Source organism: Odocoileus virginianus, unplaced genomic scaffold (genome assembly GCF_023699985.2).
Source record: "Odocoileus virginianus isolate 20LAN1187 ecotype Illinois unplaced genomic scaffold, Ovbor_1.2 Unplaced_Contig_41, whole genome shotgun sequence".
NCBI classification, from domain to species: Eukaryota; Metazoa; Chordata; class Mammalia; order Artiodactyla; family Cervidae; genus Odocoileus; species Odocoileus virginianus.
In genome coordinates, this window is record NW_027224358.1 from 84,261 (window position 1) to 111,504 (window position 27,244).

The 27,244-nt window shown below is 36.8% G+C and overlaps 1 non-coding gene across 1 annotated transcript; it reads left to right on the forward strand.

The window, feature by feature from the left end:
• The first annotated feature begins 231 nt into the window (after nt 1-231).
• LOC110143691 (uncharacterized) lies at nt 232-27,232 on the forward strand. Its single transcript, XR_011486625.1, has 5 exons — nt 232-1,179; nt 2,435-2,490; nt 8,490-8,573; nt 25,128-25,341; nt 26,573-27,232. It is a non-coding gene; the product is annotated as an uncharacterized protein (transcript).
• The last annotated feature ends 12 nt before the right edge of the window (nt 27,233-27,244 follow it).

Sequence of the window (27,244 nt, forward strand, 5' to 3'; positions counted from 1 at the left end):
TAAGGAATCATCCATTCAGGAAATTAAAGATATTTCAAGAGGCATATTTTACATACTTACCTTCAGAATGAAGATTAGCATGAAAGTGAAAGTGAAAGTCACTCAGTCGTGTCTGACTCTTTGTGACCCCATGGACTATACATTCCATGGAATTCTCCAGGCCAGAATACTGGAGTGGGTAGCCTTTCCTTCTCCAGGGGATCTTCCCAACCCAGGGATGGAACCCAGGTCTCCCGCATTGCAGGTGGATTTTTTACCAGCTGAGTCAGAAGGGAAGCCAGAAGATTACCATAAACTCATACAAAACGGAGAACGTAACGAGCATGACTAACTTTTTTCTAATAAATACTACTGACTTTAAGACATGAGAATAGGACAGTTCAGGGTTTGAGAGGGAAGGCTCCAGAATTAGACAGCTCTGAGTCTGGATTCTGGCTTCACTTTTATCACCTATATGATCCTGAGCAAGTTATTCATAGTTAAATCTAAGCCTATAATTAACTGCTTAAAGATAAGGCTAATACAAGAATTTCACCCTGTTAAATTCTGTGAGAAATACATGAGATAACACACAAGAATGATCCCTTATAGCCCCTGACACACGATAGCGCTTAACAAATGTAAGTCCTCTACATATGAACATTCAAGTTGCAAGCTGTTGAAGATGCAAATGTGTGTCCCATCAGCTTCAGGCATGAGCAAAATTGCGGCTTGCCCTCCATCTATTGTTGATGGTCTTTCAGCTCTACCATTTCCCACCTCCTCCAGTTAGTAACTTCTCTTGCCTGTTCACTGGGTGCCAGCCCCAGTGTGCCCACTATTGTATTGTACTACTGTACTTGTCAGGGTACTGTACTGTAGCATTAAATATGTTTTCTTTAATTTTTTGGTTTGCTTTTTATTATTATTGTGTGAAAAGTATTATAAACCTATGACAATACAGTTTTATATAGCTGACTGTGTCAGTTGGATACCTAAGCGACCTTTGTTGGACTTAACAAACACCCTCTTGGAATGAATATCATTTGTGCATGGGGGATTTACTGTATATTATTGCTTAATGCTGGATTCTAGAACTACTTATCATGTCTGCTATATTCCAGATCTTGTGTGAGGTACTGAGGACATAAGAATTTAAAGTTCCTTCCTTTAATTGTTCTCAAGATCGAGTAGACACAGGTAAAAGATAATCATGTGACCAGATAACGTGAGAAGTGCAGTGACAGCAAGATGTGGGAACATAGCCGGTGGGGGAAGGGGGTCACAGACAAGGCAACATAAAGCTTTTGATGCATTTACAAAGGAAAGTCTGTTAATGCAAACTTCTAGAACTGTTTCTGATTCTTCATCGCCTATGCTAAACTCTCCATGGATAAACTTCTGAGTAAATTTTGTGCTTCTAAAACCTGCCATCATTTCTTGAGGCTGTTAAGGATGCTGTCCGGGCACTGTCCCAGTGATGACCTTTAAAGTGTGGCCTCTGGAATCAGGCTTCTGGGATTAGCTTCCAGCTTCCCTGAGCATTGGCTTGCCTTGTGCCAAACACTCAATATCTCTAAACCTCAGTTTCTTTCCTGATAAAGTGGGGAGCGTAGTGTTGCTTATCTTATAAAATTTTGTGAGGATTAAAGGAAATAATATATGTAAGACACTTGACAGATGTCAAATGACAAATGGATGTTGGCTGCTACACTCAGTTAAAGAGCTAAAATCTGCTCTCATTTTAGAAAAGTCATCATTTTCTGTTTAGTTTGTTAGGACCATAACCCATGAACCTGAACTAGAAAGGGAATAGTACATCTCTTGGTAAAACAAAAAACCTAAACATGCGGGAAATAGCACACCTATTTGTTTGCAATTTGGTTCTTTTCTGTTTTCCCAGATGGTAAAGGGTGAAGGATTTTGTAAGTGTCAAATTAGATAAGGGGTGGTTTCCATTTACATTGTCATGATTGCTCTATTTTCCGTGTGCGTTCATAATGTTCTCATTTAATGTGTAAATATGCTTTAGTCCTAACACTGTGTGCTCCTGGTTTTATGACCAAATCTGTTGCCATGTTGCCCATAGTTTTTTATATTTTACATTTTAATAAGAATCCATCGGTTGATTCTTTTTTATCAGACTCTTATGAAAAGATTCATGTGAGAATCAGTCATAAAGTAAATCACAGTCCTTTTCTAAATACCCAAGACAACAAAAAAAGAAAGGAGAGGTCTTGGAAGAAAGATATACTACCCATAGAAATATTAATAAGAGACTCTGGACACAGGAAGTGGTGGCAGTATCATTCATATCTAGATAAACATGCTCATTAATTAAAATCTTGCTCCCCTGGTCTTGCCAGTGGGTGCCTCATTGTTACTTTCAGCAGCTGCAACGCTTGATTGTCATTCTCTGATTTCTAGAGATTATTGTCTGAAATTTGTATTTTAGCTGAAAAAAAGCAGCTCCAGAATCCCCAACGACATCCCACTACATGCAGTACAAAGGTAAGGCTGTTGATGGGTGCTAACAATTATACATATGTATATAATTTCAGCTGTAAATCAAGTACAGGCTCTCTCCTTATCAATTCCTAATCCCAAATTCTTATTATGCTTAATTTGATGACATTTGTGTGAGGTATTTCTTCTTAAGCAGTCTTTTGAAAGTCTTTTCAAAATTGTGAAATAGAACACACATATAGCATAATTGCACCATAGAAATTGTAATTGAGAAGCATCAGGAATAACTATAATGATGACACTCGGAATGAGGAAATGTGCTGCCTCCAAGGACTCTGCACCCTGTCACTGTGTACCTCTCCAGAGTCTGCTGCTTTCCTGCCCATTTGAGAACCATTGCCCTGGTTTTATAGTTTTCCCAAATATATGTGCAGCCCTAAAAATGTAGTTTAACTTTGTGGTTTTTTGATATTCATACAGATGAAACCATACAAAAGGTATGATTTCTTGTCTACAATAGTTTCATTTATTCAGTATTACCTGGGAAAGACTCGGAATGGAGACAGACCTTATCTAGTTTTGTTGCTAGAAAATGTCCTGATCTATGAATATATTAAGATTATTCATTCTAATTGGACATTCAGTTTGCTTCTAGTTTGGATAATTAAAGGGCAATGATGCTACAGACACTTTTTACACCTAATGTATTCTGCTCCACATGCACAAGCGTTCTATCTGAAGTCTAAAATTGTAAGATGGTCAAATATGCAGTTTTTCAACTTTATTAGCTAATCTCAAATAGTTTTCCAAAGTGGCTGTACCCATTTCCAGTCCTGCCAGCAGTGTATACAACTCACACCATTCCCGTATTAGTCAATCTTATGGATGTGTAATGATATTCTATTGTACTTTTCACTCACATTTTCCTGACTACTAATGGCACTGAATTTTATTTAGTAATAACTAAGTTTCCTTTTTTGTAAAGTTTAAATATTTTGCCCATCTTTCTATAGAAGTTTTCCCTGTTCTTAACAGTATTTTTAATATAATATCTTGATATCAGCACTTTGGGTCCCCTACACCTCCCCCTAGTTTTAATGAGGCATAGTTGACAAAGTTTAAGATATTTAAATGGTACAATGTGATGATTTGATATATGTACACATTGTGAGAAGATCCCCTATAAAATTAACTTACACGTCCATCACCTCCCGTATTTAACTTTCTTCTTTTTTTCTTGTCAGAACACTTAAGTTCCACTTTCTTCAGTTCAGTTCAGTCACTTAGTTGTGTCCGACTCTTTGTGGCCATATGGACTATAGCACGCCAGGCTTCCCTGTCCTTCATCATCTCCTGAGGCTTGCTCAAACTCATGTTCATCAAGTTGGTGATGCCATCCAACCATCTCATCCTCTGTCATCCCCTTCTCCTGCTCTCAATCTTTTCCAGCATCAGGGTCTTTTCCAATGAGTCAGTTCTTTGCATCAGGTGGCCAAAGTGTTGGAGCTTCAGCTTCAACTTCAGCATCAGTCCTTCCAATGAATATTCAGGATTAATTTCCTTTATAATTGATTGGTTTGATTTCCTTGCTGTCCAAGTGACTCTCAAGAGTTTCCTCGAACACCACAGTTCAAAAGAATCAATTTTTTAGTGCTCAGCTTTCTTTATGGTCCAACTCTCACCTCCATACATGACTACTGGAAAAACCATAGCTTTGACGGGCCATTGTCGGCAAAGTAATGTCTCTGCTTTTTAATATGCTGTTTAGGTTTGTCATTAGCTTTTCTTCCAAGGAACAAGCATCTTTTAATTTCACAGCTGCAGTCACCATCTGCAGTGATTTTGGAGCCCAAGTAAACAAAGTCTGTCTTTGTTTTCATTGTTTTCCTATCTATTTGCCAGGAAGTGATAGGAATCGATGCCATGAGGTTAGTTTTTTGAATGTTGAATTTTAAGCCAGCTTTTCCCCTCTCCACTTTCACTTTCATCAAGAAGCTCTTTAGTTCTTCATCACTGTCTGCCATAAGAGTGGTGTTATGTGCATAACTGAGGTTGATATTTCTCCCAGCAATCTTGATTCCAACTTTTGCTTCATCCAGCCCAGCATTTCTCATTACGTACTCTGCATATAAGTTAAATAAACAGGGTGACAGTACACAACCTCAATGTACTCCTTTCCCAAATTGGAATCAGTCCATTGTTTCATGTCCAGTTCTAACTACTGCTTCTTGACCTGCATACAGATTTCTCAGGAGGCAGGTCAGGTGGTCTGGTATTCCCATCTCTTTAAGAATTTTCCACAATTTGTTGTGATCCACACAGTCAAAGGCTTTGGCGTAGTCAATAAAGCAGAAGTAGATGTTTTTCTGGAACTCTCTTGCTTTTCTATGATCCAACAGGTGTTGGCAATTTGTTGGAATTTGTTGGCAATTTGTTGGAATCTCTGGTTCCTCTGCCTTTTCTAAATCCAGCTTGAACATCTGAAAGTTTTCAGTTCACCTACTGTTGAAGCCTCACTTGGAGAATTTTGAGCATTACTTCGCTAGTGTGTGAGATGAAGGCAATTGTGTGGTAGTTTGAACATTATTTGGTATTGCCTTTTTTAGGACTGGAATGAAAACTGATGTTTTCCAGTCCTGTGGCCACTGCTGAGTTTTCCCAATTTGCTGGCCTGTTGAGTGCAGTGCTTTAACAGCATCATCTTTTAAGACTTGAAATAGCTCAGCTGCAATTCCATCACCTCCTCTTTCTTAGCAAAGTTTAACTATTCACTACAGTGTTCTCAGTTATAGTTACCACATTATGTATTAGACCTTCAGACTTGGTTCATCCTCCACCACTGTTCTAGTGCTGCTCACATGATGATAGCTGTATCCAAGAAGCATCACATCTATGACTGGACTCGGAACTAGCACATTCAAAAGAAAGAGGATTCTTGGATATGTTATTTTTCCAGTACTGTGAAAAACAGCTTAGGCTTCATTTAGATTTGTCTTTTGATTAATGTTAACTCCTTTCTCCACTAAAATAATTCTTCTTATTGTTAAATAAAGATAACTTTTTTCAAGTGAGTAAATTATGCCTAGCATATGCAAAAGAAGCAAAAAGTACCTGATAATTTTGCTGTATGCTCTACAGCCTGGCCAAGTGGAGATTCTTTGTGATTCTTCCTGGCACACAGTAGACAGATTTATGCTGCTATTGCTCTAACTCACTTTTGAGGCTTGGTTCAAGTGTCTTCAAGAAGCTTCCTTCAGTTTTAACTTAAGTACTTCCCAGAAAACCATGACAATACATCTGGGTTTATGCTCACCATCTGTTACATGTTAAAAAGATATATTTCTGGGTATGTCTCTCACAAATTCAATGCCTGTTAAGAATAAGGACAGTCTTGTTTTATTGCCAGCATCTTCCTTCATTTCAATGTATGACAAAAACTACTGTAATGATGTAAAGTAATTAGCCTCCAACTAATAAAAATAAATGGAAAAAGCTGAAAAAAAAAAACCTGGCATAATTGGGACTACTCATTAAATGTCATTTGAATGGTATTGAACTGCTACTATCTTCTTCTGAGATCCAGTCTTTTGCTCCTCAGATAAACTGATAGTGAGATGAGTGTATTCTGCTAAACAAAGGTTGGATATAAATTCTTAACTTCATAGTCTGCTATTTCTTCCTTACCCAGTCTCCAGCCAAGACTACTACTGTGTCAAACTGTTCAGGTAAAGCTATCTTGCAAAAGAATATTATGTCTAAACTACAGGAAGCATAAAAAATAAATAAAAGAAGCATTAAGATGACTTAGAAACCAAATGCAATTGAAATATTTTCAAAGCTCCAACTTTGTGATTTCCTCAAAAGGAAAATTGTGAATAGAACTATTCAGTTCAGTTCAGTCACTCAGTCGTGTCCGACTCTTTGTGACCCCATGATAGCAGCATGCCAGGCCTCCCTGTCCATCACCAATTCCCGGAGTTTACTCAAACTCATGCCCATCGAGTCGGTGATGCCATCCAGCCATCTCATCCTCTGTCATCCCCTTCTCCTCCTGCCCCCAATCCCTCCCAGTATCAGGGTCTTTTCCAATGAGTCAACTCTTCACATGAGGTGGCCAAAGTATTGGAGTTTCAGCTTCAACATCAGTCCTTCCAATGAACACCCAGGACTGATCTCCTTTAGGATGGACTGGTTGGATCTCCTTGCAGTCCAAGGAACTCTCAAGAGTCTTCTCCAACACCACAGTTCAAAAGCATCCATTTTTCAGTGCTCAGCTTTCTTCACAGTCCAACTCTCACATCCATACATGACCGCTGGAAAAACCATAGCCTTGACTAGACAGACCTTTGCTGGCAAAGTAATGTCTCTATTTTTTAATATGTTATCTAGGTTGGTCATAACTTTCCTTCCAAGGAGTAACATCTTTTAATTTCATGACTGCAATCACCATCTGCAGTGATTTTGGAGCCCCCCAAAATAAAGTCAGCCACTGTTTCCCCATCTATTTCCCATGAAGTGATGGGACCAGATGCCATGATCTTAGTTTTCTGAATGTTGAGCTTTAGGCCAACTTTTTCACTCTCCTCTTTCACTTTCATCAAGAGGCTTTTTAGTTCCTCTTCACTTTCTGCCATAAGGGTAGAGTCATCTGCATCTCTGAGGTTATTGACATTTCTCCAGGCAATATTGATTCCAGCTTGTGCTTCTTTCAACCCAGGGTTTCTCATGATGTATTCTGCATAGAAGTTATATAAACAGAGTGACAATAGACAGCCTTGACATACTCCTTTTCCTATTTGGAACCAGTCTGTTGTTCCATGTCCAGTTCTAACTGTTGCTTCCTAACCTGCGTATAAGTTTCTCAAGAGGCAGATCAGGTGGTCTGGTATTCCCACTCAGAATTTTCCACAATTTATTGTGATCCACACAGTCAAAGGCTTTGGTATAGTCAATAAAGCAGAAATAGATGTTTTTCTGGAACTCTCTTGCTTTTTTGATGATCCAGCAGATATTGGCAATTTGATCTCTGGTTCCTCTGCCTTTTCTAAAACCAGCTTGAACATCTGGAAGTTCACAGTTCATGTATTGCTGAAGCCTGGCTTGGAGAATTTTAAGCATTACTTTACTAGCATGTGAGATGAGTGCAATTGTGTATTAAGTGAACCCTATTATACAGCTACTGGAATTTTAGCTTATTTTATTTTCCTACTATTTTTCTTATTTGGGTGATTTTTTCCTAATGCACTCTATTTATACTGACATATTTAGAGTATTAATCATGGCTATTATAAATTCTAATTTTGAGATGTGATTTTTAAAGTTTTAAAACATTATTTAATTATGTTCAGGTGCAATTTTCCCTAAAGAAATAAAAGGGAAGATGATATTTGCTTGAAAAATATTTCATTTTCTTCAAAATTGTTTTGTACTCTTGTTTTTTCAATTTATTTTACTGAAGTTGAGTTGATTTACAATCTTGTGGTAGGTTCTGGTATACAACAAAGTGATTCAGTTTTTTTTTATAGATTCCCCAGTGACTCAGACAGTAAAGCATCTGCCTGCAGTGCGGGAGACCCAGGTTTGATCCTTGGATCAGGAAGATCCCCTGGAGAAGGAAATGGCAACCCACTTCAGTACTCTTGCCTAGAATATTTCATGGATGGAGGAGCCTGGTGGGCTACAGTCCATGGGTCGCAAACAGTCGGACACGACTGAGCAAGAAGTCTGTTACACATATATATTCTTCCTCATATTCCTTTCCATTCTGGTTTATGACAGGGTATTGAATATAGTTCCCTGTGCTGTGAAGTAGGGCCTAGGTGTTTATCCATTGTATCCATAGGAGCTTGCACCTGCAAACCTCAAACTCTCAGTCCACCCCTCCTTTCCCTCCCAGCCCCTTGGCAACCTCAAGTCTATTCTCTATGCCTGTGTGTTTCTGTTTCATAAGTAAGTTCATTTGTGTCATATTTTAGATTCTACAGATAAGGATGTTGTATGGTATTTGTCTTTCTCTTTCTGAATTCTCTTGTATTCTTATTCAGCGTTAAATACAGGCTAACGATAATATCTTGAGACTGAGAAGAAAGAGACTCATTGTGTGTGGAGGAGCTCAAGCTGAAAGCCAGGTATGTAACTTTAAAAAACTCCCATTTGGCTGTGAATGAGAAGTAGTTATCCAGTGTTGGTAAACATGCTCTGGAGTCACCTAGATGTGGAATTAAATTTACCTTTTGCAAATTATTAACTGTGACTTTGGGGGTTGCTCTATAGTCTGAGAACTGCAGCTTTGTCATCTGTAAAATAGTAACATTATCTAATTTATGGCTTGTGAGGCAACAAATGCTCTATTGGTAACTATTGGTGTAGCCTCTATGAAACAACTTTTATTACTAGTCTCTTCATGACAAAGGATTTCTTTGTCCATAACCATTTTCCTCCATTCAGTATGAAATCATTTTATTGCTATTATTTTTTTTGTCATTTTGTATTACTACTTTATAATTGAATATTTTCAAATTTCAAGTCTTTCACTGGAAAGACAGATCATATCTTCCTTTTAATACTTGCCATAGATTTTCTCAATTTCCCTGAGCCTCACCACAGTCCCTGGCTCCTGTGACCCTATGCTTCGTATAAGACCCATCAATTCTGAGTTCCATCTTGAGTATGGTTGGGTCAGCTTGCTTACCTCTCAGCAACTTCATCCATATCCAGATATATTTCTAAGTGTCTTATTCTGTTCCCAGTTGCAAAATATCCTGTAAATGATCTTTAAAATTGTTGTGTATTTTGTGAATAGATGCATTCTCCTCATCAGCCCCACCACAGCCTCCCTCAGCCAACTTCAGCCTCACACCCTTCATCCTTCACAGTCTGCTCATGTACAGCACAGCTGTCTCTCTTATTTTGCTAAACTCTGCTCTCTTTATTTTTCAGGATACCTCCTCTTATAGGGTTTGTTACAGGTAGAATATTGTGTTGCAAACAGTCCCTGACCAGGTCTTCCCTTTCTATTAACCCTTTCATAGATTTATTTAAATGGGATCACATAATTTTTGAGTTTATGTCTAACTTGGGGCTTCCCTGGTGGCTCAGTGGTAAAGAATTTGCCTGCCAAGCAGGAGATGTGGGTTTGATCCCTGGGTTGGGAAGATCACCTGGAGAAGGAAATGGCAACCCACTGCAGTATTCTTGCCTGGGAAATCCCATGGACAGAGAACCTTGGTGGACTGTTGTCTATGGGGTTACAAAGAGTAGGACACGACTTAACGATAGATTTTCACTTTTTTACGTATCTATCTTAGATATTATTTAGTCTAATCTCTTCATTTTGCAAATGAGAGTTCAGAGGCCCAGAAAGACTGGTGCACAAAAATCATTGCCTGTCTTTTCTTTTAACTGAATTAAATTTCAATAGAAATTACTCCTTGAATGCAAAGATTACTTTTTATGCACATCCCATGTGTCTATAAAATCTAAGTTGCTTTGGTGCTAATAAAATAAATCAACACTATAAAAAGATTTTGATATAATTTGTGTACCTAATTATCAAAGCACTGCCTATAACAGGTGTTGCAGTGGAGAAACATCCCAGATCACTTCTCTTTTTCTTTAAGGAGTGATGTTGCACTGAAACATTCCCCCTTTAAGCTCAAATAGAACACATCATTTTCACTTTTGGAAACTAAAAAATTTTTATAATGTAATTGCATAAGTCAAATATTCTTTTATTTATGTTAAACTGAATATACAATTATTGTTCCCAAGGCAACCAACTTTTGCTTATAATTGCTGTTTAATTTCATGTTAACAAAACACAGACAGTGAAAAGACAACTTTGATTGTGTAGCTCTAATGACAATAATAAATAAAATAATTTATTTTAAAAAAAGGTGGTACTTGTTTCAGTAGGTAATGACAATAGCAGGAGATGACTTGGAAGTTTTGCATAAGCTGTATTTCTATGGTTGTCGCCTGCCCTCTGTTAGGTCTTGGGATAAAATCTATGCCCCAAAAGGAAACTGTGTTATGTTATAGAGCATAGTTCATGGGCTTTGGATCTGGATGTATCTAAATCAGAATTTACCACTTGCTGCCTCATGGCCTTGGTTAGTTCATGAAATCTCTAACAGTGTTAATGGGAACAATAACACAAACCTGAAGTAGGAGTTAGAGATAAATTATGATAACCAACCAACATATAAGTGCTTCATATCTGGAAGCTATTATTATGAAAGTTTATATGGTATTACTTAGGGGGAATGCATATATAGATAGATAAAGCAGTCTCCAAAATAGTCTTCCAAAAGGAAGTAAGAGACAAAACAAAACAAAACTTATGGAACTAGAGAAAATGTTTGATATGGATGGTCAGTCATTTCATTATTTTTTTTAAAAAAGTCATCGAATACTAAGGCTCAAGAGGAACATATATATACATAAAGGAGTAGGGACCACAACAATCTGTAAAATGTAGTTTAGAAATAAAAACAAAATCAAGAAAAACAAGTCAGTCACACCTTTTATTTGCTTGTCTTTTGGGAAAAGCACAATGTTTTGCTTAATTGCTTTTACTCATTTTTCAACTAAAATTACATGGAAAACAGGGCAAATAAGTAAACTGTATTGAAAAAAGTAATTGTTCACTGATGTAAAGGAATGGAAAGGAAGAAAAATCCATCAACATTGCAATCACATGAATATAGGTTTCAATCCTATCATCTTTATGAACATCAATTTATGCATTTACCCATAATATCACAGATCATGTACAAATAAAGTGAGTGACAAAAGACTGAATCTGATACATATTTTAATGCAATATTCTCTAGGGACACAGTTTTAATCAACAAATTTTTCTCTTCTATCTCACTTTGGAGTATAAGATGCAAATGCAAAGGCTGACTTCAGTACAAGACTGTAGATCTGTGACGCTGTGTCTAGGGGATGTCAAGTGAATGCATATGAACATTAATACTGAAGCTTTCACTGGTAATAACTGAAGCATTGTACAAAATTTTCTCATTAAGGGCAAATGGTAATCATCTGAATAATTTTTTTTCTGATCAAGTTTAGAAATTTTTAGATAATGAGGTGATAATCAGATAGACTAGAACTGGCACAAGACTTAGAGTTATTGATAAACAGGCAATTATATATCTGCATTGCTCTTTGTGAACTCAAGTGAGTTTGGAATGTTATTTAATCTTTTTGAGCCTCAGGTTCCTAATCTATGAAATAAGGATAAAAGAGGCTGCTTTGAAGACATTTTGTGAAGATCAAATGAGATAACATATATAAAATTTTTGGAACATAGTAGGTGCACAAATATTTTCTCTCTTCTGGCTTTCTGTACCTTTTTCTCCCCTTAAGAAATTATTGTAAAATGAAATAAGATTGTGATGATAATTCAAGTAACTCATGTCATTTTTTTTATTAAATTAAGAAAGCAACTCACAGAATGAGAGAAAATATTTGCAAAGCAAATACCTGATAAAAGACTAGTATCCAGAATATATAAAGAACTCTTACAACTCAAAGATAAAAAGAGAAATAACTCAATTTAAAGATGGGCTAAAGACTTGAATAAGCCTTCATTCAGGAAAGAAATATAAATTCTCACTAAGCACATGAAAAGATGCTCAACATTAGTCATTAAGAAAATACAAAGCAAAATCACAATGAGACATCACTTTACAAACTTTACATGACAATGATCAAAATGACAGACAAGAGTGGAGAAACTGGGAAACTCATACATTGCTGTAGGGATGTAAAATGTGCAGCTGCTTTGGAAAACAGTTTGGTAGTTCCCCAAAAAGATAAACATAGAGTTAACAGATGATCCAACTATTTCACCTTTAGGTACATATCCAAGAAAAAATGGAAACTTATGTATACACAAAAACTTATACATGCATGTTCATAACAGCATTATTCATAGTAATCAAAGAAGTGGAGACAACCCAAATGTCCATCAACATATGAATATGTAAACAAAATATGGTATATCCAAATATTGGAATATTATTTGCAATAAAAAAGAAATAAAGTATTGATATATGTTGCAACATGGATGAGCCTTGAAAACATTATGCTAAGCTAGTCAAGTCAAAAAAACACCACATATTGGATAATTTTATTTAAAGAAATGCCCGGAATTGGCAATTCATATTTACAGAAACTGAACTAGTGGTTGCCAAAGAAGAAGGAGGATAAAGGCATAAGAAGCAACAGCTAATGGGGATGGGGTTTTTAACTTCAAATTCTGCTTATTCACTGCTGGTACACTGCTGCTGCTCAGACGCTCAGCTTTGTCTGATTCTTTGTGACCCCACAGACTGTAGCCCATCAGGCTCCTCAGTCCATGGGAATCTCCCAGCAAGAATTCTGGAGTGGGATGACATTTCCTCCTCCAAGGGATCTTCCCAACCCACTTCTCTTATGTCTTCTGCATTGGCAGGCATATTCTTTACCACTGCACCACCTGGAAAGCCTATATAGGATATAGATTTGGCCAGAAAGCTCCTTCAGTTTTTTAAGTAAAAATAAAACACACAATTTTCATATTCAAATTCACCAAGAACCTTACTGAAGAACTTTATGGCTGTCTTCCCAAAACATTTTATTTTTTTGAGCAAAGAACTGTTCCCAGTCTCTCTTACTATGTTCCATGGAATTAAATGTTTTCCCATTGAGGGAATTTTGTAAATACTGAAATAAATGGAAATCTGAAGGTTCAATGACTGGTGAATACAGTGAGTGAATCAGAACTTCCCAGCCAAACTATAACAACTTTTGCCTGGTCATCAAAGAAACACGAGGCCTTGCAGTCTCCTAATGGAAGATTATCCATTTTCTGTTGACTAATTCTGGATGCTTTTTGTCAAATGCTGCCTCCAGTTGGTCTAATGGGAGCAATACTTGTTGGAACTAACCCTTTGGTTCCCAGAGTACTCCTTTCCAATTCCAGCATATAAACAACATCACCTTCTTTGAATGAAAGCCAGCCTTTGGTGGAGTTGGTGGTGGTGGTTCATTTTGCTTGCCCCATGATCTCTTTCATTCTGTTATTGTACAGTATCCACTTTTCACTGTCCATCACAATTTGTTTTAAAAACAGAATGTTTTCACTACATTTAAGTAGAGAATCACATGTGGAAATACAGTGAAGAACTGTTTTTGCTTAACTTATGTGGAGCCCAAACATCAAAGAGAGAAACATAAAAAAGCTGGGGCTAATTTCAGCTCTCGATTTAGATATTTTGAGTATATCAGCTATCTCCCAACTGATTGTTATCAGTTAATGTCTTGATTAGATTGCTATCAATTCCCTCTGGTCTATTTGACCGTGGAGCATTGTCCAATGAGAAATGACCAGCATGAAACTTCACAAACCACTCTTGACATGTTCAATCAGTCATAGCACCATCTTTATATACTACATAAAATTTTTTTGTGTCTCAGCTTGCATTTTTACATTTCTGGAAATAATAAACCATAATATGGCAAAAATGTTGTTTTTTTCTTCCATCTTCAGTATTAAAGTGGCTGCACAAAAACTCCCCCTTCATGGATTACAGGGACTTGTGTACCACCCAAGACAGATGGGTCATAGTGGAGAGTTCTGACAAAACATGATCCACTGGAGGAGGGAATGGCAAACCACTCCAGTACACTTGCTGCTGAACCCCATGAACAGTATGAAAAAGCAAAAGGATATGACCCTGGAAGATGAACCTCTGGTCAGAAGGTGTCCAATATGTTACTGAGGATGAGTGGAGGGCAATTACTAACAGCTCCAGAAAGAATGAAGTGGCTGGGCCAAAGCAGAAATGATGCTGAGTTGTGGGTGTGTCTGGTAGTGAAAGTAAAGCCCAATGCTGTAAATAAAAATATTGCATAGGAGCCTGGAATGTTAGGCCCATGAATCAAGATAAATTGGATGTGGTCAAGCAAGAGATGGCAAGAATGCACATCAATGTCTCAGGAATCAGTGAACTAAAATGGACAGAAATGGGCAAAATTAATTCAGATGACCTTTATATCTGCTACTATGGGCAAGAATCCCTCAGAAGAAATATAGCCCTCAGGAGTCAACAAAAGAGTCTGAAATGCAGTACTTGGGTACAATCTCAAAAATGACAGAATGATCTTGGTTCATTTCCAAGGCAAACCATTCAACATCACAGTAATCCAAGTCTATGCCCCAACCACTGATGAGGAAGAAGCTGAAGTTGAATGACTCTATGAAGACCTAAGACCTTTTAGAACTAACACCAAAAATAAGATGTCCTTTTCATCATCAGTCAGTTCAGCTCAATCGCTTAGACATGTCCAACTCTTTGCGACCCCATGGACTGCAGCATTCTAGGTTTCCCTGTCCATCACCAACTCCCGGAGTTTGCTCAAACTCGTGTCCATTGAGTCGGTGATGCTATCCAAAAATCTCATCTTATGTCATCCCCTTCTCCTCCTGCCTCCAATCTTTCCTGGCATCAGGGTCTTTTCCAATGAGTCAGCTCTTTGAATCAGGTGGCCAAAGTATTGGAGTTTCAGCTTCAGCATCAGTCCTTCCAATGAATATTCAGGACTGATTTCCTTTAGGGTGGACTGGTTTGATCTCCTTGCAGTCCAAGAAACTCTCAAGAGTCTTCTCCAACACCACAGTTCAAAAGCATCAATTCTTCAGTGCTCAGCTTTCTTTATAGTCCAACTCTCACATCCATACATAGACAACTGGAAAAACCATAGCCTTGGCTAGACGGACCTTTGTCGGCAAAGTAATGTCTCTGCTTTTTAATATAGGGGATTGGAATACAAATAGGATTGGATCCTCTTTTCATCATAGGGGATTGGAATACAAAAGTGGGAAGTCAAGAGATACCTGGAGTAGTAGGCAAGTTTGGCATTGGAGTACAAAATGAAGCAGGGCAAAACATAAAAGAGTTTCATCAAAAGAACACACATCATAACAAACACCCTTTTCCAACAATGAAGAGATGGCTGTACACATGGATATCACCAAATGGTCAATACCAAAATCAGACTGATTATATTCTTTGCAGCAAAAGATGGAAGCTATATACAGTTAGCAAAAATGAGACCTGGAGCTGACTGTGATTCAGATAATCAGCTCCTAATTGTAAAATTCAGGCTTAAATTGAAGAAAGTAGGGAAAAATGCTAGGCCATTTAAGTATGACCTAAATAAAATCCCTCATGATTATACAGTGAAAGTGATCAACAGATTCAAAGGTAGAGAGAGTATGCGAAGAACTATGAACAGAGGTTTGTAACACTGTAAAAGAGGTGGTGATCAAAGCCAACACAAATGAAAAGAAATGTAAGAAGGAAAACTGGTTATCTGAATAGGCTTGACAAACAGCTGAAGAAAGAAGAGAAGCAAAAAGCAAGGGAGAAAGGGAAAGATACATCCAACTAAATGCAGAGTTCCAAAGAATAGGAAGGAAAGATAAGAGACTTCTTAAATGAACAGTATAAAGAAGTAAGGAAAACAATAGAATGGGAAAGACTAGAGATCTCTTCAAGAAAATTGGAGATATCAAGGGAATATTTCATGCAAGGATGGGCACAATAAAGGACAGAAACAGCAAGGACCTAACAGAAGTGATTAAAAAGAGGTAGCAAGAACATACAGAAGAACTATACAAAAAAGGTTTTAATTACACAGATAGCCATTACGGTGTGGTCACTCATCTAAAGCCAGAAATCCCAGAGTGTGATGTCTGCTTAGGAAGCATCACTACAAACACAGCTAGTGGAGGTGATGGAATTCCAGCTGAGCTTAAAATCCTAAAAGATGATGCTATTAAAGTGCTGCACTCAACATGCCAGCAAATTTGGAAAGCTCAACAGTGGCCACAGGACTGGAAAAAGTCAGTTTTCATTTCAATACCAAAGAAGAGGAGTGCCAAACAATGTACAAACTATCTTACCATGGCACTCATTTCTCACAGTTGTAAAGCTATATTTGAATTCCTTCAAACTAGGCTTCAGTGGTACCTGAACCAAGAACTTCCAAATGTACAAGTGGGTTTAGAAAAGGCAGAGAAACCAGAGATCAAATTGCTAACATTCAATGGATCATAGAAAAAGCTAGAGAATTCCAGAAAAAAAACATCTACTTCTGCTTCATTGACTATGCTAAAGCCTTTGACTGTGTGGATCACAAAAAACTGTGGAAAATTCTTTTTTTTTTTTTTTTTTGGAAAATTCTTAAAGAGATGGGAATACCAGACCACCTTACCTGTCTCCTGAGAAATCTGTATGTGGGTCAAGAAGCAACAATTAGAACCTTACATGGAACAACTGACTGGTTCAAAATTGGGAAAGGAGTACATCAAGGCTGTATATTGTCACCCTACTTATTTAATTTATATGCAGAGTACATCATGCAAAATGCTGGGATGGATGAAGCACAAGCTTGAATCAAGATTGCTGGGAGAAATATCAACAGCCTTATATTTGCAGATGATACCACTCTCATGGCAGAAAATGAAGAGGAACTTTTCAATTGATGAAAAAGCCTCTTGATGAGGGTGAAAGAAGAGAGTGAAAAAGTTGGCTTAAAATGCAATATTCAAAAAAACTTAAGATCACAGCATGTGGTCCCATCACTTTATGGCAAACAGAAGGGGGAAAAGTGGAAGCAGTGACAGATTTTTTTTCTTGGGCTCCAAAATCACTGCAGATGGTGACTGTAGCCATGAAATTAAAAAACACTTGCTCCTTGGAAGGAAAGCTATCACAAAACCTAGACAGTGTGTTGAAAAGCAGAGACATCACTTTGCCAGCAAAGGTCTGTATAGTCAAAGCTATGGTTTTTCCAGTAGTCATGTACGGATGTGAGAATTAGACCATAAAGAACTGATTCTTCCAAATTGTGGTCCTGGAGAAGACTCTTGAGAGTTCCTTGGACTGTAAGGAGATCAAAGTGGTCAACCGTAAAGGAAATCAACCCTGAATATTAATTGGAAGGACTGATGTTGAAGCTGAAGCTCCAATACTTTGGCCACTTGATGAGAAAAGCTGACTCCTCAGAAAATACCCTGATACTGGGAAAGATTGAAGGCAAAAGGAGAACAGTGGCAGAGGATGAGATGATTAGATAGCATCACCAACTCAATGGACATGAATCTGAGCAAACTCTGGGAGGTAGTGAAGGACAGGGAGGCCAGGTGTGCTGCAGTTCATGGGGTCTCAAATAGTCAGACAAAACTGAGCAACTGAAAAACAACAACACACAAAAATTCCTCATTTTTGATAAGATTTTTAAAATTAATATTGGCATTATAGTTGTCACAATACAATCTAACAAAAATTTTTTTTGTTGAATTTAAAGACAACTATGTACTACTAGAGCCATCTTATGGGAAAAAATGAACATCTCTTTTGGCCAACTTAATATACAGGAAAGCAATTGACTTGTACATTTCCTTATATACTGTAATCTTGTCACATCTGATTATTAGATTCCGAAGGTTTTTTAATTGATTCTTTTGTATTTCTATGTAAATGATGACATCACCTGCAAACAAAAACAGCTCTATTTCTTCCTTCCCAATCAATAACGCAATACTGCAAGGAGATCCAATCAGTCCATCCTAAAGGAAATCAGTCCTGAATATTCATTGGAAGGACTGATGCTGAAGCTGAAACTCCAATACTTTGGCTACCTGATGCAAAGAACTGACTCATTGGAAAAGACCCTGATGCTGGGAAAGATTGAGGGCAGGAGGAGAAGGAGATGACAGAGGATGAGATGGTTGAATGGCATCATCGACTCAATGGACATGAGTTTGAGTAAACTCTGGAGTTGGTGATGGACAGGGAGGCCTGGTCTGCTACAGTCCATGGGGTCACAAAGAGTCGAACACAACTGAGCTACTGAACTGAACTGAATCAATAATGCCATAAATTTCCTTTTCTTGTCTTATCACTTTAGCTAGGACTTCCAATACTACATAAATGGGTCTTCTCTTGTAACTCAGACAGTAAAGAATCTGCCTGCCATACAGGAGATACAAGAAACCTGTGTTCAATCCCTGAGTCAGGAGAGCCCCTAGAGTAGGAAATGTCAACCCACTGTAGTATTCTTGCCTGGAGAATCCCATGGACAGATGAGCCTGGTGGGCTATAGTCCATGGTGCTGCAAAGACTGGGACACGACTGAGCAACTAGCACTTTCTTTTCCAATACTATGTTAAAAAGAAGTGGTGAGAAGAAACATCCTTGCCTTCTTCTACAACTACATGAGAAGGCTTCAGGTTTCTCATCATTAAGCTTGATTTTAACTATAGGTTTGTATGAGATATTCTTTATTAAACTGAAGAAATCTCTATTCCTAGTTGTTGAGTTTTTATTGTGAATAAGTGTTGGGTATTGTCAGATATCTTTTTCTATATCAATTGATATGATACTTAACTTTTTTATCCTATTGATAATAAATTACATTAATTGATTTTTAAATACTGAATCAGCCTTGCATACTTGTGGTAAAACCCAGTTGATTCTGGTGAAATGTTCTTTTCATACTTTGATTCAATTTGCTAAAATATTTTAAGATTTTTGAATCTATTTTCATAAGATATATTGATATGTACTTTTCTTTTCTTGTAATGACTTTGTCTCATTTTGATATTTGACAATGATAATTTTGTAGAATTAATTAGAAGGGATTCTCTCTGCTCCTATCTTCTGAAAGACATTGCATAGATTTAGTGTAATTTCTAAATTGAATTTTCAATAGAATTCACTAGTGAATTCATCTGTGCCTGGTCCTTTCTGTTTTGAAAGATTTTTAACTGTTGATTCAATTTCTTTAATAGATATAGGTATATTCACACTGTCTATTTCTTCTTTGGTGAGCTTTGACTAATAGTGTTTTTCAAGTATTTGTCCATTTCAACTAGGTTAGCAAATTTGTGGGATTGAACTGTTTATAATATTCTTTTTATCCTTTTACCATCTGTAAGATCTGTAGCTATTCAATCTCTTTTATTTCTAACATTAGTAATTTGTGTCCTCTCTTTTTTTCTTACTTAGCCTGACTATAGTCTTACTAACCTTATTAATGCTTTCAAAGAATGAACTTTCAGCTTCATTTACTTCCACTATTGATTCCCTGTTTTCAATTTCATTGATTTCTGCTCTAATTTTAATTTTTTGTTCTTATGCTTATTTTGGATTTATTTTCCCTTCTTTTTCTACTGCATAGGGTGAAGGCTTAAACTATTAATTTTAGATATTTCTTATTTTTTAAATACATACATTCAATGTTATAATTTTTTTTCTGTAAACATTGCTTTTACTGCATTCCAAAAATTTTGATAAGCTGTACTTTCACTGTCATTTACTTCAATACATATATTTTTTCTTTGATATTTCTTCTTTAACTTGTGTGTTACTTCAAATTGTTTTGTTTAACCTCCAAGTATTTGGGAATTTTCCAGCTATGTTTCTACTGTTGATGTCTAGCTTAATTCTATTTTGATCTCAGAGCAGACATTGTATGAATTCCGGTTGTTTTAAATTTGCTAAGGTTTTTTGCTTGTTTTTGCATAGCCTAGAATGTGGTATCAGAGAAGGTAATGGCAACCCACTCCAGTACTCTTGCCTGGAAAATTCCATGGACAGAGGAGCCTAGTGGGCTGCAGTCCATGGGGTCGCAAAGAGTTGGACACGACTGAGCGACTTCACTTTCACTTTTCACTTTTCACTTTCATGCATTGGAGAAGGAAATGGCAACTCACTTCAGTGTTCTTGCCTGGAGAATCCCGGGGACGGTGGAGCCTGGTGGGCTGCCGTCAATGGGGTCACACAGAGTCGGACACGACTGAAGCGATTTAGCAGCAGCAGCAGCAGAATGTGGTATATCTTGGTGAATGTTCTATGTGAGCTTGTAAAGAATGCGTAGCCTGCTGTTATTAGATAAAGTAGTTAATAGATGGCAATTTAATCCAGTTGACTGGTGGTGCTGTTGAGTTCACCAAAGTTCTAAATGATTTTTTGCCTACCATATTTATCCATTGCTGACAGAAGCGTCTTTAAGTATCCAACTATAATAATATATATAGCTTCTCTTTGGAGTTCTATACATTTTTGCCTCACATACTTTGTTAGGTGTGTGAACATCAAAGATCATTAGATCTTCTAGGAGATAGTATTATTTTATGTAAAATGCATGTTGCATAATTATTATTATTAAATGCCTCTCCATAGCCCTCATAACTTTCCTTACTCTGATGTATGCTCTGTTTTGAAATTAATATAGTTATGCCTGCTTTCTTTTGATTAGTGTCAGTATGGTTTATGGTACACACCTCCATCTTTTACTCCACTTTTTTATTGTGATAAAATACACATAATATAAAATGTACCATCTGAGCCACTTTTACATGTACAGTTTAATGCCATTAAGTACACTCATACTATTGTGCAATCCTCACCACTATCACCAGAACTCTTTTCATCTTGCAAAACTGAAACTCTATACCCATTAAACGATAATTTCCAATTACCTCCTCCCCCAGCCCAGGGAACTGCCCATTCTACTTTCTGTGTCTATGATTTTGATTACTCTAAACTCATATGAGTGGAATCACACAGTATTTGTACTTTTTGACTGATTCATTTCACTTAGCATTATGTCTTCAAGGTTCATACATATCATAGCACATGTCAGAATTTCCTTCCTTTACAAGGTTGAATAATAGTTCATTTTATATACATATATATATATACACACACACACGCACATACACACATATGTATCACATTTTGCTTATCTATTCATCTGTCAATGGACACTTGCATTGCTTCCATGATTTAGCTATTATGAGTAATTCTGCTATAAACATAAGTGTACAAATTTTTTTTAGATCCTGTTTTCAATTCTTTTGAGTATATATCCACTAATGGGATACTGGATCATATAGTAGTTCTATTTCTAATTAGTTTAGGAACCACCACACTGTTTTCCACAGCAGCTATTTATATTCTCACTAATAGTGCATAAGGACTCCAATTTCTTCACATGCTTGCCAGCACTTTATTATCATTATTATTTTATAGTACCCATACTAATGATATTAGGCAGTATTTATTGCAGGTTTGGTTTATATTTTCCTAATGATTAGTAATAATAAGCATCTTTTCAGGTGTTTATTGCTAATTATTTTTAGTTGATATTTTCTCTTTAGAGAAATGTCTATTCAAGTCCTTAGCCCATTTGTTTTTTGTTACCATTCTCTTACTTTTAACCTAAATTATCCTTCTTTTTAAAATTGGTCTCTTGTAGAAAACATATAATTGGATCTTGTTTTCTTTTTTCATTTGTTCTAGCAATCTCTGTTTTTTAATGAGTATATTTAGACCACTGACATTTAAAGTGATTATTGATATAGTTAATATACTTTTTACTGTTTTCTATTTGCTTCTCTCATTCTTTATTTTATTCTTCCACTCTTTTACTGCCATTTCTGGATTTAATTTAGCATTCTGTATGACAGTTTTCTCTTTTTTTCTTAGAGTATTATTTATACTACATTTTACAACTTTTACAAAATGATTGCCCTAGAGTTTGTAATATACATTTACAACTAATCCAAGTCCACACTCAAATAGCACTATCCACTTTGTAAGTAGCTCAAGTATCTTATAACAACAATCTTCATTTTACTTTCTCTTTCTGATATTTCATTGTTGGTATAAAGTTCCATAACCAATTTCTGTATGTTAATCTTGTATCCTGCTACCTTTGCTGAATTCATTTATCAGTTCTAGTAGTTTTGTGTGAAGTTTTTAGGGTTTTCTAAAGCCTGAAGTCTTTCTGAATATCATGCCATCAGCATATAATGACAATTTTACCTCTTCCCTTCCAAGTTGGATAACTTTATTTCTTTTTCTTGTCTGAATGCTATGGCTAGCACTTCCAGTACTATATTAAATAAAAGTAGTGAGAGTTGGTATCCTTGTCTTGTTCCAGATTTTAGCAAGAAGGCTTTCAGCTTTTCACTATTGAATATTGCGTTGGCTATTGTTATGTTGAGATATGTTCCTTCCATATTCAGTTTGGTAAGAATTTTTTATCATGAATGGATGTTGAATCTTATCAAACACCTTTCCGGCGTCTATTGAAATGATCATGTGTTTTTTAGGTCCTTTGTTGATGTGATGTTAATAAAATAATCTTCATTCCTCCCTCCTGTTCCTTGTAACATTGCTGTCACTCACTTTACTTATACATAAATGTGTTTGTGCATAAGGATATATATTGATATGTACTCAATCATGTATGTTTACATATGTAGATAAAATAATAACTGCAACTGTGTAAGTGATTTTGTATGTTTATATAGATATACATTATTGCTATTATTGTTGTTATTACTACTTTTAACAAACTGCTATTTGTTAGAGTAAGAAAAACAAAGGCTTTTATTTTATAATCACTTACTACTTCTCTGCTGATCTTCCTTTATTTATACAGACCTGAGTTTATGACCTATATCATTTTTTCTATGACCTATCTCATAGTCAAATTAAAAGCAGGAAGAACTTTTAATTTGAATATGATGTACTTAGGTATAGTATTGTGTGCGTGTGTGTGTTTCTTGCCATTTATCCTCCTTGGTGTTCTTCATGTTCCCAGATCTGTGGTTTGGTGTCTGACGTTAACTTTGAAGAAATTTTCCCTCATTATTGTTCCAAATATTTCTTCTGTTACATTTTCTCTTGTTCTGTTTTGGGTATTCCATTATACTTAGGTTATGCCTTTTGTAATTGTCCCACATTTCCTGGATATTCTGTTCTGATTTTTTGGTTTGTTTGCTTGCTTATTTTGTCTTTTTTTCTCTTTGCTTTTCAATGTTGGACGTTTCTATTGATGTACTCTCAAGCTTAGAGATGCTTTCCTCAGCTGTGTCCAGTCTAGAAATGAAACTTCTAAAGGTGTTCCTCATTTTTCCTACAGTGTTAATGATCTCTGGCTATTCTTTTTTAAGCTTTCTTGTAATTTCCACCTCTCTGCTTACATAGACCATCTGTTCTTGCATGATGTCTATTTTATTCATTAGATCCCTTAGTATATTCATCATAATAAGTTAATTTGAATGCCAGTCTGACAATATCAATATTCTTGCCATGTCTGAGTCTGGCTCTGTTGCTTGCACTGTCTCTTCAAACTGTGTTTTTTGACTTCGAGTATGCTTCGTAATTTTTTCTTAACAACTGGACGTTATGGGTAAAAGTAACTGGTAAACAGCCTTTAATGATGTAGTGGTAAACTGTGAGGAGAGGGAATGTACTCAACTGTCCTAAGATTAGGTCTCACTCTTTGAGTGAGTCTCTGAACTGTGGACTTCACGAGCTCATCTCAGGTTGTTTTCCCCTCTTAGGAGAGGTAGGTGCTTACGTTTGGCTGGTGTTGGATATATCCCTTCTCTACTATGGGAGACTAAAGGTAACTGGAAGTGTGTGTTACCCTTCCCCCAGGCCAGTTAGACTGATAAAAGTCCAGCAGGTTAGGCTCTGATAAAATAATTCTCCTAAAGAGCAGGCCTTGTTATGAAGTATAGAATGCTCTGGCATATTTTAAAATGGTTCCTCTTCCTTGCCTCCTGCTAGAAGCACAAGAGGATTTTCCTCCAGTATTCACTGTAAAGGTGCATGCAGTTAAGCTCCTGAAGCTAAACAATACAGCATACCTCTCCCCTCCCAGATGGAGTTTTTAACCCTCAGACTTGTCCAATCTAAAGTGAAAGTTTCTCAGTCGTGTCTGACTCTGTGACCCCATGCACTATACAGCCCATGGAATTCTCCAGGCCAGAGAAGGCTATCCCCTTCTCCAGGGGATCTTCCCAACCCTGGGATTGGACCCAGGTCTCCCACATTGCAGGCAAATTCTTTACCAGCTGAGCCCTGCCCACTACTAGGGAAGCCTGTCCACTCTAAGTCTCCATTAGGGTTCAAGATTTTTTGCCCCAGTACTGCTTCCATAGAAGTTTCTTCTCCAGTAACTTGTGATTCTCTGCATCTGCTTGTCTCTTCAATTTGGGTCCAGCAGTCTGTTCAGTGACCTCACTTCTCTGATGGATCTAAAGAGAATTTCTGGTTTTCAGTTTGCTTGGTTTTTTACTTCTTAGGATGAGGTGACAACTTTTAAGCTTCTTACTTGCCAGGCTGGAGACCAGAAGTTAAGGTTTCTTTTTGAAGTGATGAACAAAAACTAGAATCATATAATGATATTGATTACACAACTCTGTGAATATAGAAAAGACCACTGGAAAGTACTTCTAAATAGTTAATTTTATAGTATGCCAATGATATCTCAATGAACAATAAAGAGAAAGATTGCCCAGAAATCAAAATGACCCTCACAGTTTTCATTTCTGATGCTACAACAAACAGAACTTTAGGCAAGGCTACTTTTGACAAAAGAATAAAAGTATAATAAAATATAAGTGCTCTAAAAATATGTCAAAAGTCACAGTTCATAATGTAATTCTGCTTAGTGAAGGAGCAGTTGTAAAGTTCCATCAAAAAACTGCTTCCGTATAAAATATTGAGGATTTTATAAAAAAAAAAAACAGGTTTAATAAAATGCTGTTCACCCTTGGTCAATGATTTTAATTGACGGTTCTTCACATTCTCTCCCAGGCAAGATCCAAGATCAAGGAGTCATGTAGGTACAGTCCTTCTCACAAGACTCCACTCATGAGACCCTATATGATGGTGTCAGGCTGAATTTCAACTCGGCCTGCTTGTTGATAAAATGATCCTAGAAGATGACTCAAGCCGGGAGACCAGGAAGACTAGGGGTGTATCGTTCAGGAGGGCAGAGGAGAGCAATACCTGGAGAAAATGAAAGAAGGTTTGTACTGATAATGCTTGGGTGAGGGAGAGCTGTGTCAGCTCTGCAGCTGCGCTTGAATCACCATAGTTAGGAATTTGTATGAGCTCTCAGAGGATGGCTTTGAAAACATCTAACTTTTACCTTTCTGATGTTGTTTAGGATTAGGGTCAGTGTGGACTAGAGATACAGGTCAGGAATGGAAAGATAGTGGATGTAGAGGTGGGGGAATCACGCAGAATCTGGCATGTGGGAAACGTCCTCGGTGTAGATCAAGGGCTCACTGTCAGAAGCCAAGTTGCCTAGGTTAGAATCCTGGCTGTCATTTACCAGCTGAGCAACATTGATGAGTTACATAGCATCTCCATGCCTCAGTTTTATCTTCAGATATGTGCGGAAAGCATTAGTGGTACTTTATAGAATGATTTGTGATAAGTGCTATGTATGTGATCATTTTTATTAGAAATTAAAAAATAGCAATGAAAATAAGCCCATTGTAGAAATTTATGTTTAATATATATATTCATATCCATACAATGTGTTGCATGTACACACATACAAATATATTAATAAAGGAATCATTAAATGAAACTTGAGAAATCTAATCCATTTGCCCTAGAAAGCTATACTCTCACTCTCTTGGGCGCCAAGTCTTATGTGTAATGTGTTGTTTGATGGACCACAGGGATAAGTAGATGAAGAAAATAGGGAGATTGTGAAAGAATTCATGCTTCACTGAGAAACTACATTCCAGGAGAATCTCTGATTTCTGAGAAAAGTAATCCTGGCTGTAAAAAAAAAAAAAGGCCTAGCACTACCTCTAAACTCACTGAACAAGGCCAGTTTCCCTGGGACCCCAGCTTAAATTTACTTCTTTCTGACACTTTTACTGTTCATGGAAAAATACTTTGTCAAAATAAATGTTTACTTGGCTATAAAATTTTGAAGGTATGGTAAAATGTACATGCATGTATATATCCTTGGAAATTTGTGGAGTAGAGAAGGGAATGACAGTATCCAGTCAACAGTAAAGTAATAAAGGTGGTATGAATAACCCAGTTCTATTTTAAATGGAATTCTCTCAGAAGGGAATTCTGGATACAAATAATCATCATGGCCATATTCTCTTCTCTCTTCCATGTCAGTCGTTTCTGCAACTGAAATAAGAAAGAAGGTGAATGATATTGTTATGCCTTAATAATGTTGCTTGTAAGGAGGGAAAGAGAAATCACTTCCTAAAACTCTATCATAGGTTCAGCACATTGACGGGTTTGATAGCACTGGCCAGACCTTAGTCTGGCTCCTGCTGCACCTGCTGCTCAGTGGATGAGGTTCAAATATTTCAACTTGAGCTTCGGTTGCCTCTTCTGTGAAGTGGTCACACCAGTCACACAACCTCACAGGTACTTAAGTACTTGATATACCAGTTGCTTAGGCTAAGTGTTTGAAACCCTCGTTATTATAATTTTCTTCCTATTTTTATAAGCTACATTATAATTATGTTCTTATACTAAACCAGCAATTGATTTTTGTTCTTGAGTTTAAGAAAACTCAATGCTTTGTATTTAACGTGAATGTTTATTTCTTCTTGAATCACAATGGATCTGTGGTTGATTCTAGACTTTACTGCTAGCTCATGGACATCTTTGGATGAAAGAGAAGAATTTGGTATTTAGTTCATTATTTATGAAAAGCTAAAGAATGAGCAGCCTATATAGCTAAATGAAGATTCTAGAAATGGCATCTCAGCAAATGTGCTAACAAAAAAGCACCTGCATATTCAGGCTGTCTCAAGCAGCTATTTGTTTCCATAGCACCTAAGTAGACAAAGACAAAATCTCCCATTTGTACCCCAAAGCAGAAAACACCAGTTAGTTTCAAATTCCAGGTTTTGGTAAGGAAAGATGATACTTTTCATTATGCA